The 16,691-nt window shown below is 41.2% G+C and overlaps 1 pseudogene; it reads right to left on the bottom strand.

Moving 5' to 3' along the window:
* Positions 1-10,703: 10,703 nt before the first annotated feature.
* Positions 10,704-13,139, bottom strand: LOC118020187 (annotated as a pseudogene).
* Between the last annotated feature and the right edge of the window lie 3,552 nt (positions 13,140-16,691).

The following is a 16,691-nucleotide window of genomic DNA, read 5'->3' as shown; positions in this document are numbered from 1 at the left end:
CTACCATTTCCAGCCTAGCAGAGCAATGTCAGGATGAGTGTGTAGACAAATAAATCTCACACTATAATTTTCCTAGAAGTGTATGGTTTATTTTAACTCTACTATATAGAAGGAATTTATATTCATTTAATGCAATGCATAAGCAATTATACTATCCTTTAAGAGTAAATCTGTAATTATTCTTTAACAACTGTCATACATCATTTCTTTTCTAGATAAGTTTTTGAAATTAAAATTGAGGGGCGCCTGGGTGGCTCAGTCGTTAAGCATCTGCCTTCAGCTCAGGTCGTGATCCCAGGGTCCTGGGATCAAGCCCCGCATCGGGCTCCCTGCTCAGCAGGAAGCCTGCTTCTCCCTCTCCCACTCCCCCTGCTTGTGTTCCCTCTCTCGCTGTGTCTCTCTCTGTCAAATAAATAAATAAAATCTTCAAAAAAAAAAAAGACCCCCCCTTGCCCCTCCACTTTCAGTTATCTGTAACTTACCGCAAGTTGGTACATTGTCTTTACAACAAAGGTCAAAACATTTATCTTTTCCTCCCTACATCCAGAGTTCTAAAACTCTTGTTAAATATTCTTATTTTTCATGACAAATGTATGTATTTGCATAAGTTTAATAGAAATCTGTTCTTATAAAAGGATGCCCAACACTCATAACCTCTGCTTCTTTGATCCACAGTTGACAAAAGACAACATACGTCAATGTTGTAAGGGCCTAACTGCTTGTGGTAGAGCAGTCTTTTCACAGTGTGTTCTTGGGGAGTGAAATCTTAAACATCACACCTTACAAACCCGGAGATTTCATCTCTTAGAGAAGACATCTCCAAAAAGACTCCCTTCAACCCCATTGGCAAGACTCCCATGAGGTACAATGAGCCAATCCTTGTGCCAGCAAACGCCAAGAGAAAGACCCTTGGATTCACCAGTCATATCTCAAAAACAAAACAAAACACCAAATCCTGACCAGACCTACACACCAACTGGTGACCTAAAAATAAAAATTTCCAGGAATAAAAAAAAAAAAAAAAAAAAATTTCCAGGAATTGAAGCAGATGAAAGCTGAAAGAGACAGCTTTCCCAGGATGACCCCACCAGGCCTGTATACCATTTTCTCACTGTTGCTTCTTACCTTGGTTTTTTGTTTTTGTTTTCCCCTCTTTCTCTTAGAGAGACAATGCTCTTACCCACATTTCTCAGTCTACTGCAAAAGGAAGAAACCACTCTGACTGTTAGATCTATCACCAAAAAACACAATGTCAGAGATCCCTTGGTCTTCCCTATACCTAATTTCTCTTTAGTCCCAAATGCTACTGTTGATTATACCCACAAACCTATAAATGTTACCTCTCAGGTTACGTTATTACAACCAGGTATTCCCCTACCTCCTTCAACCTTTTCCCAGTCATGTCTGTACTAGCTCAGCTGACCACCTTATAAATAGAGGTCCCAACAAGGACTCCATTTTTGTACTTTGTAATCAATCTTGTTAAAAAATGAAACTGTGCTGTCCCTGCTGATTTGCGAAAATTAACGTAAGGTTTTACTTCCTTAGAACTGCTCTATCACACTGAAGTTTACTGAACCCTTATTAATAATCCAACATTCTTAACAATTTCTTAGATTAATGCCAAATGTCCATGAGGTTTATAATATATTTTTTGCTAATTGCTCTTTTTATGCTTGTCACCTTGCTAAAACCTCCATAAGCATTTGATTATGGTCACTCCATGAATTGATTCATCTGAAACTCCATGTGACCTCATAAAGCCCCAGATGAGTAAACTGCCTAAGAACCATTTCCTGCCAGCCCCCTTATTGCTCACATGTGGCCTGACCCTAACGACAGGGATGCCTTAAAACAACCTTCAGTGATTAAAAATGCTCCCCAATGCCATACATGACTTCCTGGGATAGGCCTATTCCAGCAACGAGGGACTAAGTCATCTATGGTTGATCAGCAATGCTTTCTGGGAAAGATCCTGATCAAAAGGGGCCATGTGAAAGGTGAAATGAATTAGGGTTACTTATGTCAAGAGGTATTTAAGTGGAGCCAAGAGGCCATTATAGAGACGAGCCTTATGCACGTCCTGGTGGAACCATGAACTTTTGAACTGGGCCAAGCAGCAAATATTCCAAGGACCTAACCTCAACACTTGTAACTTCCTGTAGAGAGAGACTTTGCTTGGTGATAGCCTTAGTAACCAATCATATTCAGCCAAGACTGGTTTTCTGCCACCAACACCAATCACAATGTTTGTAAACAACATATGCAGGCATTCCCTTTTGTCTTTAAAAACCTTTGACTTTTGTGCCCTCGGCTGGAGGTGGGGGTACACTTTGGATTCCTGCCCAAATCTGTGTTCCCCAGATTGCAATTCTGAGACCCCAGATAAATGCTTTTGTTTTTTTGTAGCTCAACCTCTTTTCTCAGTTGACATCTTGTATACCCTTTTCTCTGTGTATCTTTTTATATTCTCTTTTCTTTTTGTATCCTGTGCATGTTTTGCCTATTCACAAATTACTTTAAAAATGTTAGTGGTGTTGGGGAGCACCTAGTTGGCTCAGTCGGTGGCACATGCAATTCTTGATCTTGGGGTTGTGAGTTCGAACCCCACATTAGGTGTAGAAATTACTTAAAGATAACATCTTTAGGGGCACCTGGGTTGCTCAGTCGGTTAAGTGTCCGACTCTTGATTTCAGCTCAGGTCATGATCTCAAGGTTGTGAGATCAAGCCCTGGTCCTACATCAGGCTGCTCGGTACAGGGTCTGCTTGAGAGATTCTCTCTCTCCTTCCCTCTCCACCTGCTTGTACTCACTCTCTCAAATAAATACACACATACATAAAATCTTTTTAAAAATAAAAATAAAATCTTTAAAAAAATGTCAATGATGTTGAAATAATTTCTTGATTTACATAATCTTGAAACAATTCTCGCATGTCTTGGAGTACACCTTCTAAAGCTTTCTAATAATATGGACAAGGGAAATTTTGGCTCTTCAAGCTGAAAACCACTGTCTATTAATAGCCTATTAATAGCCCGAAAAAGAGATTCTAATCCTGTGGCCTCCTTGCCATAGAATATTTGTAACCTCTTTCCTCAAGATTTGCAAAATAACCATTTGTTACTAATAATAGCAGTAATTTTATGGAAATCTTACTATGTGTGGAGTACTGTTCTATGTACATTTCACACATTTCAAGTTAATTTTCACAACAACCTTATGAGGTAAGTGGTTACATATTAGAAAATTGAATCTCAGGAAGTTTCCTAACTAGAGGTGACAGGGCTGAGATTCAAACCTGTTACAGGTTTATTATAAGGAACATAGGACAGTTACAAAGATTAAGCACATTAATGCGTTTAAAGTGCTTAGAACAGGGGCGCCTGGATGACTCAGTCGTTGGGAGTCTGCCTTCGGCTCAGGTCATGATCCCAGGGTCCTCGGATCCGGCCCCGCATCGGGCTCCCTGCTCAGTGGGAAGCCTGCTTCTCCCTTTCCCACTCCCTCTGCTTGTGTTCCCTCTCTCACTTCACTATGTCTCTCTCTGTCAAATAAATAAAATCTTTAAATAAATAAATAATAAATAAATAAGTAAATAAATTAATAAATTAATAATAAAATGCTTAGAACAGTATTGCTTGCAGTAACTCTCTCCGTTAAGTACCAACACTAAGAATCTGGAGTCAGGGAGGAATTTTGTAAGAGATATGACTGAGTCTGCAAAAGTACATGAAGTTATTTTGATAAACTGAAATGTAAGTTAAAGTCCCATTTATTCTGCGACTAAGAGCTCTACGTTTTTCGAGATAGTTGTCCCCTTGTTTTTATTTCCGGTGAGTGCCATTTCTCAGAAGACCTTCTGCCACCAATTCCAAGTAATTTGTGCCCCCCCTCCCCCACCACCATTTTTATGCTTTTTCATCATAGAGATTTTTAACATAAAATCAGAGGAAGGTAACACTTTATTTTTATTTTTTTAAAGATTTTATTTAGTTATCTGAGAGCTTGTTTGGAGAGAGAGAGTGAGCAAGAGAGAGCGTGAGCGGGGGTAGGAACAGAGGGAAAGGGAGAAGCAGACTCTCCTGCTGAGCAGGGAGCCCTACGCAGGGCTTGATTCCAGGACCCTGGGATCATGACCTGAACTGAAGGCAGACACTTTACCAACTGAGCCACCCAGGTGCCCTGGAAAATAACATTTTAAAGTGCAACATCAGGATGACCACCCACACAAGCAAAAGTTTTGCTATTGGATCTTTCCTTCGTGGCTTTTGTTCGGTTTTGTTTCTACCTGTGAGAGATAAGAACAGGTGGAACAGGAGACCTGCAGAGCAATTTTCCATTTCTAGTGGTTAGTGCATAAAGATAATCTGAGATCCTCTGTTTCCAATATGTATAAAAATAGCGACCACATAACTGCTTGCTATATAAAACAAAGGAACAAGTAATATCTGAGCCTGACTGACTGAAAATACACCATGTTTCTGTAGTTGAATGTCAGGCTCATAAAAATATAAAGCAAGAGGAAAAAAAATACCTGCCTATTGCCACCAGAAACATGCTGTCCTGTATGATAGTCACTAGCCACATGTGGCTACTAAGTTCTTGAAATGTGGCTAGTTTTAATTGAGATGTTCTGTAGGTATAAAATACACACTGGATTTCAAAGAATTAGTTAAAAACAATAGAATATATCAATATTTTTATATGGATTACATGGTAAAAGGATAGGACTTTGGGTTAAATAATATCATCAAAATCAATTTTATTGCTTTCTTTTTATTTTTTAAAAATGTGTATACTAGAAAACATGAAATTACCTGTGTAGCTTGCATTATATTTCTACTTGGTACCACTGCTCTAAATTAAAGTCTCAACTTTGTCTTTACCCGATCCTTAAGTCTCCAGGACCTTAGAAACATACATATATATTAGTTTTCAATATAAAATTAGTATATAATATAAAAATATAAATGTATTAATATATAAAGTGACCACATTCATATCTGAAAATAAGTACATTTATTATGTACCTACTAAGAGTACAAAGATTAATAACACAGGGTTCTTGTCCTTAAGAACAAGTGAACGAAGATTCATTGAGTCCTGCTATGAGCCAGGCCCTGGGCAACCTTGCAAACAAGATATTATAATTTCCACTACACAGCTTGACTCCAGCTTCACAGCCCTCTCTATCTGGGGACCAGAAAGTTTCTTCAAACTGAGATGAGCGTAGGTACCATGGTCTTCTCTATACCCTTAGTCATAAATACCCTTCTTCCAACTCTAGCCTGTATGTCTTAGTCCATTTGGGCTACTATAACAAAATCCCATAGACTGAGTAGCTTCTACACAACGTTTATTTCTCATAGTTCTGGAGGCTGGAAAACTTAAGATCTGGTGCCAGCATGGTTGGGTTCTAGTGAGGGTCCCCTTCTGGGTTGCAGACTGCTGACTTCTTGCTGCGTCCACACATGGTGGAAGGGGCAGGAAGCTCTGTGGGATCTCTTTTATAAGGGCACTATTCCTATGTATGAGGGCTCCCAGCTCATGGCTTAATCACCTTCCAAAGGCCCCACCTCCTAATACCATCACATTGGGGGTTAGGATTTCAACATATCAGTTTGGCCAGGGTGTGTGTGGGGGGGGAGGGGGATATACAAACATTCAGACTATATAGCACTGTGTAACTTTCCTAAAGAGACCAAATAAATGGGTGGGTGAATGTGTGCTTTCTCTCTCTCTCTCTCTCTTTTTTTTTTATTAGAGATCAGGAAGGACAGAGGGAGAGGGAGAGAGAGAATCTTAAGCAGGCTCCATGCCCAGCACAGAGCCTGACGCTGGGCTCCATCTGATGACCCTGAGATCATGACCTGAGCTGAAATCAAGAGTCAGACGCTTAACCCACTGAGCCACCTAGGGGCCCTGGATGTGTGCTTTCTATATTGTATGTTCCAGGGACAAGACCTTTCTTTACCTTTAAATTTGTGAACCTTTGGGATCCCATTAGATAATTAACTGCAAGAAGGTAATAATGATAATAGTGACCATCCTAAAAAAGCAAAGAAACTTCATTTCTCAAAATGATTTACTTCTCAGGCATCTTAGCTTCTCACCACATGGCATCACCAGAGGTTACTCTTATTTTTCTTGAAGACAAAAGCAGTCGTTCTTTTAGAGCTAATTCATTTGATAAGTTTTATTGTTTGTTGAGTAACATGTTTCCATTGTAACCATTTGATTTCCAAATGGCAGCTCACGCTTTACATGCCCCAAACTGAATTCCAGATACGCCATGCCTCCCCACCTGTCCCCTTAAACTACTGTCAGTCGCAGAAAATGAACACTCCATTCTTCCTGGTAACCAGGCTAAAAACCATGGAGTTAGCCTTCACCCCCTATTTCTTTCACACCCACCTCTACTCTGGCAGCCCTGGCAGCTCTACCTTCGAAATAACATATAGGCTACAATCCAAGCATTCTCACCACCAAATGCCAATTCCCTTGGTCCCACCCATGATGGGGCCTCCCTTCAATTATGCCGAAGGCAGCCCCACTTCGTCCCCCTTCAGTGTATTCTCCACGTAGGAGCCAGAGTTACCTTAACACAACTTAGATCATATCTCCTCTACACAAAACCATCTGAGAGCAACCATGGGCAAATCCTCTTCAGTGGCCTCTAAAGCCCCACGCTCACAGATTCTAGCCATTTTTGGACTTCTTGCTATTTCTCAAAAGCAGAGGTAGTCCCCGACTCCAGGGCCTCCCCACAAAATGCTCTTCCTCTGCCATCCACCTGGCGCACCTCACACCCGCTTCCACCCTCTCCTCAGCTGCCTCCTCTCTAGGGAGGACTTCCTGGCCCAGTGTATTTCCCACTTGCAATCGTCTTGCACAAATACTCCCTTGCCCTGTTCTGTGTTACTTCATGACCCCTATTGCCAGCTAATATATTATGCCTTCTACGCATTGTGTATCTCCCCCACAAAGAATTTAAACTCCACAAATGTGGGGATGCTGTTTTATTCATTACTATCTTCCCAGTGCTTAGAACAGAGCCTGCCACAAAATAGATGTTCAATAAATATGTTAGATGATTGAATGGCATTTTCATGATGAGGAAAATGAGGCCCAGAGAAGCTCTGTTTCAGCCCAAGGTCACAGGACTAGTGTGTGCAAGGGTCGGGCCCGGGACTCAGCCAGGGCTCCTTCCACTCTCTCTGTCTGGGTCAGCAGGTAAGGCGGTGGCTGCCCTGTGGGAGAGGCATACACCAAGGTTCAAATGTGAATCTTGCTGGAAGCACTGAGCTGCAACAGAAACAACTATTTGGGCAGCATTTTTGACAATCTCTGAGATTAAGGAAAGTCATTTGAAGGCATATGCTGAAGCTTTCCAGTTTTAAGACTGGTTTTAACTACTTTTCTTTCAGCTGTAGCTTTCTGGGGTAATGAATGTACCATATGTCGGTATCTCCAGGTTCTCATACAAATTAGGGAACTAAAAAATGCCAGATGATTAAAACAGACTTCTGCTTGTTTCCATGGGAAATCAACCTCTGCGAAACCTTAGGAAATGGGAGGGAGAGCGTGGTTCATTTCGAGGTGTTCATTCTCTGGTGGTGGCTACCCTCTGCCTGCAGCCCAGGCTCCAGCCCCCGGGCTGTTAAAAATTTTGGACAGGCCAGACACTGTCCTAGGCTCCTGCTGTGCTAGTGGCCGAGTGAAACCAAGGTCAGCATGTCTTGTCTGAGTGTCCTTTGAGCGTCCGCCACCAGGGTCTGGCGCTATACTCCAGGCCCTCGAGTGTCAGGGCCTGGCCAACCATGCTACAGAAGGCACCTACTAATGACACACAGACACTTGATAATGCAGGTCCCCAAGCCTCAACCTCCCAGGGCGGTTTCAGCACGTCTCGAGCCCTCTAGCGAGTCTTCTGGCAGTCAGAGGGATGCACCATCAAGGATTCTTCTGGAAGAGTCACTGTTTGCTACTTGTAAGTAGATGGAGCTAATTCAGGGCCGTGGGGGGAGCATTCTGGAAACATAGCCAAGTATGCCCTGGGAGGCTGTGCCAACGATGTCTCCGGAGGCTGAGAGGATGACTTGCTCCCACCTGCCCCAGAATTAGCACCAATTTGCCTAAATGAAAGAATGCTGAGAGAAAAGGCTGCAAAAGAGTTCAGTGTTGTCTTGCCAGTGGTAATCTCTAGCTTGTCTGGGGGAAATTGGTTCAGGAGCATACTCTAGACTAAGTTGAGAGGGAAAAGATAACCTTTCTCTGCTTTCCTCACCCAGAGTGTAAGTCGGGCATGCCAGGGTAAAGCCCAAAGCTGGTGTGAAGGCTGTAACAGAGAATGGAGAGTTTAAATTTGGATTCAGACAGCCCTGAGTTCTCCTGCTTCTTCTCTAACTTACAAGCTGGGAGGCCTCCAGGAACTCACAGGCACAGTTGGAGTCTCTGTGAGGTGGGATGATCATACCTCCCCCTCCGCCCCAGGGAGGTTATAAGGATGAAATCAACTAACTCAAGTCAAAGCACTCATACGAAGTCTGGTAGGCAAGAGGTATGCAGTGCCTTGGGCCTTCTCTCTTCTTTCCCTCTGTTGCCATGTTTTACTGCCAAAATCAGAAACAGATACCTTGGTGAGCAACAAATAGATAGTGGCCTCTCTCTTGCCATAACCACTGTCACCAGCATCAGCAGCTTGATTCTTCTCAGAAGTGCTACTAGGATGTAGACAGCACAGAGGACTCCAGATCTTCACAAAGAACATACCCATTGACTTCTAACTCCTCAGCCAGGCTGGGCTGTCTTGCCTAAGTGGAATGTTTCTCAGAGAAGCTAAGTGGGGAGGGACACTTACGTTGCCTTCACCAAAATAAGCCACTGGTAGGACCCCATGGAATTAAGACCATAGATCATAATGCATTTCAAATGCCTTGCCCTAGGCTAGTCAAAATCTTTTGACTCTTCTTTCTTTAAATGACTCACAGGCATGGTTCCTTAGCAGGGGGCCAACCTAACAGGTTCTGCGAAAGCCAGAGTACAGGAAGCAGTGTTATCATTTTGTGGTCCTGGGGAGGCTTTTAGTACATCAATCTTTCCATTACAGCTATGATACCCAAAGTCATGCTCTGGTGACATGTTCTATTTCTGTAGATTCATGTAATGGCAGCTTAATACTGGATTTTGTTTCTACCCAACCCAGTTCTGACACTGACTATCTAGAGTTGGCGCAGACTCTACAAGTCCAGGGCAAAGCCCTCCACACAACTGCCCTCCCTGCGGATGGTAGTTACAAGTTTCAGGGAGTCCCCAGGCCACCCAAACTTCTGCCCAACTGGCTATAAATATGGCAGTTCCATAACTTCTTCAGGTTTGATAATTCACTAGAATGACTCATAGAACTCAAGAAAATGCTATACTTATGACTACAATTGTATTTGAAAGGATACAACTCAAGAAGAGCCAAATGAGGAGAGCCTAGGACAGAACTCAGCTTCTGTGCCCTCTCCCCACAAAGTGAGAGAGAATTCACCAACTGGGAAGCTCCAATGAGCCTTGAGGTCAGAGTTTTTATTGGGGTTTCATTATGAAGACATGATTGATCTCAATCTCTCCCCTCCCCAACTCCCAGTCCCTGCAACTTTCCCTGACCCCAGGTCAGGCTGGGCCAAAATTCCAACACTCTAATCACATGGCTGGCCTTTCTGATGTCCAGCCTCCATCCTGAAGCTATCTAAAGGCCCACATGAGTCATCTCATTAGCTTAACAAAGATATTTCTATCATTCGGGAAATTCCAAGGGTTTTGGGAGCTCTGTATCAGGAAGGGGGGCAGCAAAGACCAAATATATTCTTTATTATATCATAGTCTCTTATTATTATTTACAAAACATAAGGGCTTTGAGTTTAAGCTTTTTCCTTTGGGCAGTGGGGAATCACTTAAAGCAAGTGATTTATTGAGCAGCTACTATGGGCCATTCAAAATATACATGCTGAGAGCTATACTTTTGGAAGATAATTTAGATGATTGCATGGAGGGTGGTCTGCATGAAGTGAAGACAGGAGACTAGGAAGGAGGCGGTAGCCCAGTGTAGCCATAAAGCAATGAGAGCTAACCTAGGGGAGCACAAGTGGAAATAGAAAATTTTGGAGGCATTTGAGAGAGCATGAAGGAAGCATTGAAGGAAGATTTCAACTTACCACCTTTTTTTTGTTTTTGTTTTTACAGAACATCCATTGATCTTTATTTGATTTGATAAAAATCCGCATTATTAAAAGACAGGTAATAATTTAAGTTTATATTGAATCTAACATATTAAGTTCTGTAGTATTTAGAATATTACATAAGAAATGTCAGCTGGGGAAACAGGGTAAAAGCATCACTATATCTGCAGGTGTGGTCCATAGTGTGCAACACATAAAAATAATCCTAGAGACAATGCAACTGACTTACTTTGGTAAAGTGTTTTTCCTTTTGGGGAGAGGAAGGGTGGCAAAGAGGGGCAGGAATTCAAAGGCATAAGCAGAATGGCTTCTCCCATTTCAAAATGGTAATAAAAATATTTAGATCATGGCACTAGGGCACCTTTGAGGAAAAAAACACACCTTGATCAGAGTAGGCTCATTGCATAATTTTTTAGTAATATGTACAATTTTCAAGTAATGGAGAGGACTTAAGGAATAATTTTACTTTAACTGTGGCTATCTATTTTTCTTCTTGCCCTCTGGGGCTTGATCTATTTCAGAATTACATGGATACATCTCCACACAGTTTCTAGAAAACCAGACTCTTATTCTTGAAACACCTTCTATTAAAGGAATCATCAAGAATTTTACCTCTATACAATCAGTATCATAACCGTCTCTTGGCTGAAATGAACTCCCTTTTCTATAGCTTTATTCGAAGCTCTTCAGTGCAGGGGCTCGTGAAGAAGGTTTTCATTCCTTTTGATTCCTTTATTCAAAAGACAGCAGGTACCACTATAATCTTCTATTGCTTTATACTGAATGCTTTTTTTTTTTTTTTTTTCCTTAGAGAGAGAGTGAGAGAGTGTCCATGGTGGGGCGGAGGGGAGGAGAAAGAATCTTAATCAGTCTCCACACCCTATGCAGAGCCTGACCTGGGGTTCAATCTCATGACCCTGAGATCATGACCTGAGTGGAGATCAAGAGTCTGATGCTTAACTGACTGAGCCACCCAGATGCCCCCTCCCCGACTTTTTTAGAGGCAGGGAGGGACGGAGGGAAGGGGAGAGAGGAAATCTTAAGCAGGCTGCACGTCCAGTGTGGAGTTGATCTGGGGCTCAATTTCACAACCCTAACATCATGACCTGAGTGGAAATCAAGAGTGCGATGCTTAACTGACTGAGCCACCCAGGTGCCCCCACTTTTGACTCTTTTATCTGTTTTTTGTCTCAATTGTTCTACTGTTAAGTTCTACTGGTGACAGCCTTCTCTAATTGGCCACTCTAGCCCATCTCCTTCAGGGACCCTGACCATGTAAATACCTGTTTAAAATTCCTCCATCTACTTCCCATAATCATAAGGTAAAACAAAGACCTCATCTACTTGGTAATACTGAATTCGATCCTTAACCTTTTCTTCAATCCATGATTCAATAGAAGTTTTGTTTGTGAGAATTATTTTCATCTGGTTACGAAATAACATCCCAACAGCTATGGTTGTTCTTAAAGCTAATCCCCAGGCAGACAAGGTGGGCCCAAATGCTGCTAACTCAAAGGGAATAATTGGAGGAGGATCTCTGCAAGCTGCATTCATATCAATCTTTACCATATTTCACCCAAAGGAGAGCCAACTATAAAGCTGTGTAAACATAGTCATAACAAAAATGAAGGCAGCATGTATACACACGGGTGGTGCTCAAAGGAGAAACAGTGTGAAGGAAGCATGATTTTGGGAACCACAACAGTTGTTGATCCAAGGACAGTGATGGTTCATCTTCATCACACATCTGTTAGACCTTTTCCAGTGATGCAACGGTGGTGCCTCATATGCTTGGCAGAATTCATTATCCTGAGAATTTTCTGGTTCCTACCCCAAAGGGACAAGGCCAGGACCAATAAACATAGCATTGAAGTAATTATAAAGAATTTTATAATTTATAACTTATCAACATGATGAAATAAAGTCACACTTCCTCCAGTGGTATGTAAAGACCAGGACCACAACACGGAGTCAATCATGGCCATGGTAGAACATGTTGCTGTATCCCCAAGGGTCTGATGGGACCCCAGGGACACAGTCTCATTCTTAGAGATTTTCAGACTTGATAACCAAGCAGAACGTAGCCATTTTGGTGAGAAAGAATGAATACCTTCCTACGTTTAGAAAATCATAGATTCCCTTTTTCTGTGCACACATTTCCATGTGCCACAAATCCATGTGTGTTCCTTCATTGTCATGCCTTCAAGTTACGGGATGTTAACACAGATTATGCCATTTTCACTGTTAACACATGCATAGCTCTTTATCTTGACCAGAAGACTCCAGTATCTTGGCTTGAAACTCAATCTCGTCTGGTCCCTAGTGCCCGCCCCTCAGCCATTGCATTTCCTGTTCCACCTGGAACAGGTTTTTCTCCTCATCAGATAACTCCGTCTGGGTACCTCAGTCCAGCACAAGCAGAAAGCAAGCCCTGGTTACAAGAAGGCAGAATGCAGGAACTGTCCCGGCCAATCTGGTCTCTCTACCAGTTCTCTCCCCCATTCAAAGTTTTGTCTCTGTTACAAACTACTACATGATGACTAGAGAAGACTAGTTGAAGAATTTAGCTACTTTCTAAAGAAATCCAAGTAATATTGATGAACTGGCTCCTTTGTGATTAACAGAGCTTTGTGTTCTAAACATTGAAAACTCAACTAGCAGAAAAGATCTTAATATTTCAGCTCTTGAGCAACCTTCAGCACCTCTGTCCTGATTTTTAAATGCCATATTTCCATTATTCTTCTGAACAAAAATGTTGACTCCTCTTGTCTTCCAATGGCTAAACTATTTCTGTTTTAAAATGAACATTGTCAATTTTTACTTTTCAAACAGACTTTTGAAATGTGTTCTCTTTGGAGGGCAAGGTGCTCCCTTCCCCTGCAGATCACAAATTCACGAAGCCAGTGGGGGAATGTTGGGATGTACCCCTCTGGAAACCGGGTACAAAAAAGAACCTGTAACATTGATATGTTAAAACTGGCTATTTCTTCCTACATGCAGATTTTGGTAAACAATAAAAATAATATTTCAAAATTCTCAGTGTGTACTCTTTTTTCCATAACATTAACTAAGATACTGACTGAATCACTCATATTTGCAGAAGTTCTACAACATAATAGATATTTTACATAAGAATTTCTCAAAAAAATAATTTCATGGGTTTCAATTGGAGGGAGGAAGAGAGATAATGATTATTTTATGTATCATGAGTGATATGTTAAATTGAAATAGAAATGAAAGTATAAAAAATATATGCTGTATTCCTGCAATAAGCACTTACTATGTTTACTTTTTTAAAAAAGTTATATATCAAGCTGCAAGAGCTTGGCTTTTAAGAAACTGTCAACTGGCAGTTCTTCATGTTTATCAGTTTATTAATTTTTTTTTAAGTAAACTCCACACCCAGCATAGAGCCCAACTCGGGGCTTGAACTCATGACCCGAAGATCGAGACCTGAGCTGAGATCAAGAGTCAGATGCTGCTCAACCGACTGAGCCACCCAGGTACCCGTCAATTAATTCTTTTAAAAAACATGAAGGAAGTACTCCCCCTTGACATAATATCAAAATAATTAAGTCAACAAATAATTTTTGAACCTCAACTATGTGGGAAACAAACAAAAATGTAAAGTGTCAAAAAAGAGAAGATAAAATTAACTGTTGAATATTAATAAAAATTGACAGTGCATATTTATGTGTATCAGGCAGTTCTAAGACACACGTATTAAATCACCTAATCCTCACAACACACTATAAAGTACTATAATTATCCCCATTTATCTACAGAGAAACTGAGGCTTAGAGAAGCCAAGCAACTTATTTAAGTTTTCACAGCTATGGAAGATAAAAAAAATGGTTAATTACTATAAGAGCTTTCAGAAAAGAAAGTGTTAGAAACACTTCATGGAGCTAGGATTTGGATAGGGTATTTAAAGACTGATGCACTTTGGAGGAGAGAATGGAAGGGAGAGAAATGAGAAAGGGGAGTCAAGATACATACAAAATCAAGGAGGTGGTAAAGAGCTGTGAAGCCACTGAAGGCACATGCAAATTTTTTTTTTTTTAAAGATGGCTAGAATGGAAAGAGGAGGTTTTTATTTATTTATTTATTAAAGATTTATTTATTTGAGAGAACGAGAATGAGAGAGAGTACATGAGAGGGGGGAGGGTCAGAGGGAGAAGCAGACTCCCCGCGGAGCAGGGAGCCTGATGCGGGACTTGATCCAGGGACTCCAGGATCATGACCTGAGCCGAAGGCAGTTGCTTAACCGACTGAGCCACCCAGGCGCCCGGCACATGCAAATTTGATGGCAGGTCCCCTCAGAGTAAACTGTAACATTTGGGAAGTTGATTTTGCTAAAAAAAAAAGGTTTGTAAGAATTCAATTATATAAGGTTTTTTTCGGTTTGTTTTTTGTTTTTAAAACAGTGCTGGGTAAAGGGGCACCTGGGTGGCTCAGTTGGTTAAACGACTGCCTTCGGCTCAGGTCATGATCCTGGAGTCCCTGGATCGAGTCCCGCATCGGGCTCCCTGCTTGGCGGGGAGTCTGCTTCGCCCTCTGACCCTATCCCCTCTCATGTGTTCTTTCTCTCTCATTCTCTCTCTCTCAAATAAATAAAATCTTAAAAAAAAAAAAAAACCAAAAAAAACAGTGCTGGGTAAAATCAAGATAAATCCAAATCCTTTTAGTTAAGGAATTACAATACTTCTGTGCAGCTGCTTGGGGTCCCAGAAAGATCAGAAGACAAATTCATCTGTGCTTCTCTTGAACCTCTGGGTTTACTCTCGATTTGAGAAGAAGACAGGCAGGAATCTCCACTCAACTCTTGGCTTTTCAAGGCCTTAATGGGAAGAGAGAAAAATATCCACCAATCTCCACAAAAATTGTTCAGCGAAGACCGTGCTGACTCCCTCATTTTCCCGTGAAAATGGTGGCAGGGTGCGCAGAAGTGCTTCTCACTCTCGCATCTGAAATTTGTACCACGCCATTTGTCTTCAGAACACTAAACAGATCTAACCTTGCAGAGAATTCTACATAAGCTTTGTTATCACTAGTTTTCAGAAATATTCTGGAATTTCGGAGGCTGGGCAGCGATCTATAAATGCTATATAGTAAATGCTTTCCTCACCATTCTAAGAAATAGTCCTCCAAGATTTTAAAAATTCCTTTCTCCTTCAAGCATGCAGAGGTCCCCTAGTCTTCCCACCTCCATGTTCCCTGGGAGATTGGAGGGGATAAGGGGCCAGTCTGATTTGAGGAAAAGCATTATGATGTGATTGTTGGTCTAGACAGAGTCACAATGTGCCCATCTGGGGACTGTGGCAATTGTGGCTGATTTGGTATTACCTACCACTCCTGATCATGAAAGATTAAAGCTTGCCCAAGTAAAGAACTGATAACCTTCAATATATTGTTGCTTTTTCCTTCTTCTCTGGATACAGACTTAAAGAGAAACACTCAACACCTATTGTGTAATTGTTTTAGATTATTTAAAGATTTTTCATGTAGGAGTTCAAGATAAAATCTTACACAGAAGATTTCAAGGTGGCTTAACTGGAGTGTTTCCCTACTCAAAACGGACTACGTAGTATCTCCTTTCTCTGTCCACATAGGCTGATGATGGACATAATTCACCCTTAATAGTCCTGAGGTATATTCCTCATAGAAAAATGAAGAACAGCATTATATCTGGGAAGATCATAACCTAGAGATAAAAATCAACAGAAGAAAACTGATGTTGATTTCTTTTAAATGTTCTAGGGGAAAAAAATCACATTTCCAGCAGTTTAAAAAATTGTGATGTTATAAAGTAAAAAGGGAGTTGTTAGAGTATAGGCTTTGGAGTCAGGTTGCCTGGATTCTGTTCTTGGCTCTGCCACCTTCTAACAGCATGCATGACCTTAGGCAAGTGACATTACCTATCTGTGTCTCAGCCTTCTCATCTGTGAGATGGGGACAGTGACAGTACCTATTTTATGGTGTTGTTACATGGATTAAGTGAAATAATACATGTGAAATGCTTAAACTGTGCCTGGCATGGAGTACTCAACAAAACTTACTTTACTACCCTATCTGTGGCAGTCAAATCACTGTGGCAATCGTACCACTTACGATTTCCAGACTGGGTTCCCAAACCAATTTCTAAAGTCCCTGAAAACATTTTCTGATTGTTTCAAAGCAGTTGATCAGAAGCATTGTTATAGAAAGCATAATTTTGAGTTCTGCTTTAGCCAATGAACTCAACAGTTAACGTGAAATGACATCAGATCAAACTGTTGTCAGGAGCATTTTATAAGCTGAAGAATATTGACGACGTTCAAGAAATCTGGATGTTTTCAGTCTCCTAAGTAAGGCCACAGTTGTTTTCATGTTGTGGTAAAATGATCCTTCCTTTGGTCACATGAAGCAATTTTTCTTATCTGAACTCAAGTCTTTTTCTCTTTCTACATTGCTTTTGGAAGCAAT

The sequence above is a fragment of the Mirounga leonina genome, unplaced genomic scaffold, assembly GCF_011800145.1.
Source record: "Mirounga leonina isolate KUSES-001 unplaced genomic scaffold, KU_Mleo_1.0 Mir_173, whole genome shotgun sequence".
Classification (NCBI taxonomy): Eukaryota; Metazoa; Chordata; class Mammalia; order Carnivora; family Phocidae; genus Mirounga; species Mirounga leonina.
Note: the sequence above shows the minus strand (reverse complement) of the source record. Positions and strands in the feature narration are given on the sequence as shown.